This window comes from Solanum dulcamara, chromosome 6 (assembly GCF_947179165.1).
Source record: "Solanum dulcamara chromosome 6, daSolDulc1.2, whole genome shotgun sequence".
In the NCBI taxonomy this organism is placed as follows: Eukaryota; Viridiplantae; Streptophyta; class Magnoliopsida; order Solanales; family Solanaceae; genus Solanum; species Solanum dulcamara.
This window is the reverse complement of record NC_077242.1, coordinates 15,847,644-15,851,777: the sequence shown is the minus strand read 5'-3', so window position 1 is coordinate 15,851,777 and position 4,134 is coordinate 15,847,644.

The following is a 4,134-nucleotide window of genomic DNA, read 5'->3' as shown; positions in this document are numbered from 1 at the left end:
ACGTCTAGGCCCTAGGATTGGATAGTGACATTATGACATGCCTAAATGTGTACCGATAGGAGAAACAAGTTAGTTCTTATATAAATGATTATTTGTTGGCTTGTTTGTGATGAACCTTTTCTATTGATATAATGTGATCTATTATTGGTATTTTATGGTTGGTTTGTATAACTAGATTGGGTGTCATGTTTTGACACATATATAGATTGGATATCACATTCCAATACATATTTGGATTATTGTCATATTCTGACATAATTCTTGGATCGGTGTTATATTCCGACACAAATATCACTTGATTAGGTCCCTTGAGAGGGCCAAGTATGTGTATGTTTAAATGGTCCTATGAAAGGACCTGATTTTTTTTTTTTTTTACGGGAACAGACCCTACACGAGGCTCCCACCTCTCGTGCACAGCCAGGGGTTGAGCCGCACACCCCCAAGCCTTATTATACATAAAACAGAAAAATACACGGAGGGGGACATAAACCTAACCTCCAATCCTATGGTGGTTCATAAGTCGGTCATCCTACTAAGGTCAGCCAACTCATCTCCGATACAAACACACGAAAAGGAAACCTAGAAACTATGCACCTAAAGAAGAGGACTCCTCTCGATACACAGAAACTAGGAAAGCATAAATAAGGGAGACTCGCCCTTTACATAAAATAAAGGAAAAATCTAAATAAAACTGGGGATGAATCCTCATAAAAGCTATATACAACAAAATTTTAGCGTCAACGAGGATCATCAAATAACATGGCTAAAAATATAGCATGGAGACAAACACTGCAATTGGGCGCTCAATGCAATGCTGCAACACTAGTAGTAGATCATGGAGGCTTCTTAATCCTTTTGGTCTTCCTCCGTCTAAAGCTAGGTAGGCCGGCTCTATCTAGCATGTAGTATCCTCGTGTACCCCGAGGTAGCTGCTGTAGGGTGGTGTAGTGGCCTGGAGTGGTAAGAGTGTGACTGTGCTTGGAGAGAGCATCTGCAGTGAAGTTTGCCTCCCTGTATATATGCTTGCAAGAAAAGAAAACAAATAATTCGGAAATATCAACAAGGTCATGAGTTATCCGGTGAAGGCTCCACGGAGGTTTCGTCTGATGATTGATCCATTTAGTGATCAACTCCGAGTCGACTTCTAGGATAACGTGCTGAAAGCCCTGTTGAATGCACCATTTAAGCCCATAAACTGCCGCCTCTAGTTCGGCTTGATTGTTGGTTCCCTCCCCTAACGGTATGGCGTAGGCGAAGATAAATCTACCCATATGATCTCTTAAGATGCCACCCCCCCCAATTGCCCCTGGATTACCCAACGCGCTTCCGTCAGTGTTCAGCTTAACGAAACCGAGTTGTGGTTTAGTCCACGAGACTTGGGTGATCTTCATTTCATGAGCACACTTATCTATGTAGGAAATAGTGTGGATCCAGTTCGAAGGCCAATGGATATAGGGGTACGCGATTCTAAGTAGAATAGAGATGTCTTTGAAAACGGCAAATTTCACTCTCGCCAGGCTAGAATTCTTTCCCCCGTATTTGCTCGCGCACCTATTCTTCCACAAATTCCAACATATAAATATTGGGGTGGAGTGAAAGATAAGTTTGTGAGCTTCTGTGTGGTACTTGTGAAGCCACCAGCTCATAACAAGAGGTTTGAGGGGTGTGGCTTCATGCTTTATCCCTAGGGAGTCAGAGAAGTAGCGCCAAATATTCCTAGCGAAGTGGCCCGTGTTGAAAATGTTCTCTATGGTGTCTGGACCTGGACTGTGGCAGCAATAGCATGGAGTGGAAAACCTGACCGAATGCAATGATCTTTTCCTCCGTTGGCAGCTTGCCTCTAAAAGCCCTCCACAGCAAAAAAGAGCATTTAAAGGGGATGTTTTTGTGCCAAGTGTAATGGTCAGAAAGTGTCTTGGTCCTATGTTCTCTCACAAGCTGCCATGCCGAGGAGCATGTGAAGTTCCCATTGGTATTCAGCTTCCAAATGGCCTCTGTAATTCTATGTAATATAAGCTTAGTGGCAAGTGTGCCATGGATTAAGGAACTATAAATGAACTCTTGAGTGGAGGTGTTGGTTATAAAGAAGTATGAGCTTGAACAACTTATTGGTGGATAAGAGTATGGGTTGTACTGGGTCTTGATGTGACATATGTGTTATAAACACATTCTATACTTATAGGCTTAGAGGTTGAGGTTCTTGTTGACCGAGAGTCTTATCATTGAGACTTCAACAAGTAGCTGAGGCAGTAGTAGTGGTTACCTAAAACCGAGTTGAGTAGAAAGTGTGGGTGTGGGAGGGCTAGGCCCTATGTCGTGACACAGTTGGTCTAAGACCAGTGATGGTTAGGTGGAATCATTTAGTGGCTAAGGTTGCTTTAGACTGTTAGTTGATTGAGCAATTATAAGGTAGGGATCATAACCCACAGATCTTAAGTTGTAACTAGAGCGGTAGTGAAGCTCTGAAGTTTGAAGTGGTGAACACCTTAGGTGGGAGTAAGGAGTGTACTTATTTGGTTGGAGTGGATAAGTGATAAAGTTAATTATTATGATATCTTTTAGTTTTTTGTTCATATATTATGCGGTGGGTATCATATTGAATAATGATGCCTACCAGTACGTATTTTTTATAATGATACTACTCTTGCTATGCCACTTGGCATAGTCTAGTTATAGGATTAGTTATGTCTCTTAGGTTAAGAAGAAGATGATCCTCCAGCAGCTTCTATTTTCCCTCCTCTCGGTAGAAGTTAGGTCATTGAACTTTTAGTTTATTTCTACTCTTAGCAACTCTTATACCTATTTTAGACTAGTATCCATAGGGTTTTTATGTGTTATTCTTATATAAGTATATTACTTCATATTTTTATAACTTTTTGGCTTAATTACTCAGGTTGTTGATTTAAATTCCACAATGTTTTTATATAAAGGGTTAAGTGTTCTCCTACTTAGGTCATAAAGTAGGTGTCCGCACGGTCCAGTGGGTTGGGTTGTAATAATTTGATATCAGAACCTAGGTTACCGGTCTCCCAGTATAAGAACGAGTGTGGAATAAACTCCAATGGATTGGTGTGTTGACGTCCACGTCTAATCTTCAGGAAGCTGTGAAGCATTTTAGGAAGTAGTTCCATTCCTTATCTCTTATTCGTGCGGTCTATCGCTTATGCTATGGGTTGAATCAAATTTTTATCTCAACGAGGTAAACTGGATGTCGTTGTCATGGCTGAAGGAACATAAGTAAGAAAATTGGAACCAAGAAGGTTCCAATTGGTATCTTGCCTTAGAAGTAGTGAAAATGCATGGATGATCAACTAATGGTCATCCATGGAGCGAACTAAATTACTTTACTTTCTTGAGTTATGTAGCCGAATATTTGATTATATGCATATTGAGTCCTAATTTAAAGGGTGAAACACCTTGCATGCGTGCTGAAATTGTGTGGTATATGTTTGATTGTAATTTTGAGGGCTTGATGCTCGAAAAGAGTCATAAGTGAATTATGTGCATTGAACTTGTGTAAGACCCAAGACTATTAAGGGATGAGTTCTGAGATGTTAAATGATATACTCATGTGAGGGAATGCGGCCTGTAAATGATGTATGGACTTACCATTTGTGTTAATTGGTAAGAAAAGTTAACAAATGGGGACTATGTAGAAACTCTGGTTCAAAATTGGTTGGATATTAGGATAGGAAATGATCTAGTGTTGTGCATTTTCCTAATGGTTATTATGAAAGTTCTTTAGCATATTTTATAATTAAGCTAAAACATGGTGTTACTAAATTGTGTCTATCTAAAATAATGGGCTGAGCCATTAGTTTGAGTTTATAAGAACTTGATGATGCAAGTTGGTTTAAATGATGACTTGTTTATCTCAATGTCGTTGGTCTAATGGGGAGCGATAATCTCCTATATGTTGTGCTGGGTTCGACTCTGGGACAGTCCATGTCAAAATTCTCATGGAAAAATAGTCAAATGGGTTAAGCTTAGCTTTAAGAGTCTAAGGGGAATATGAGGCAAAACAAAAACCCAAGGAAAATTTTTTGAGGCTACGTTTTCAGCGAATCCCGCACCAACGAGAATTATCCCACCAGGGCGGGATCTCGCAGAATAGAGACCTCAGCAAAAAGGTCC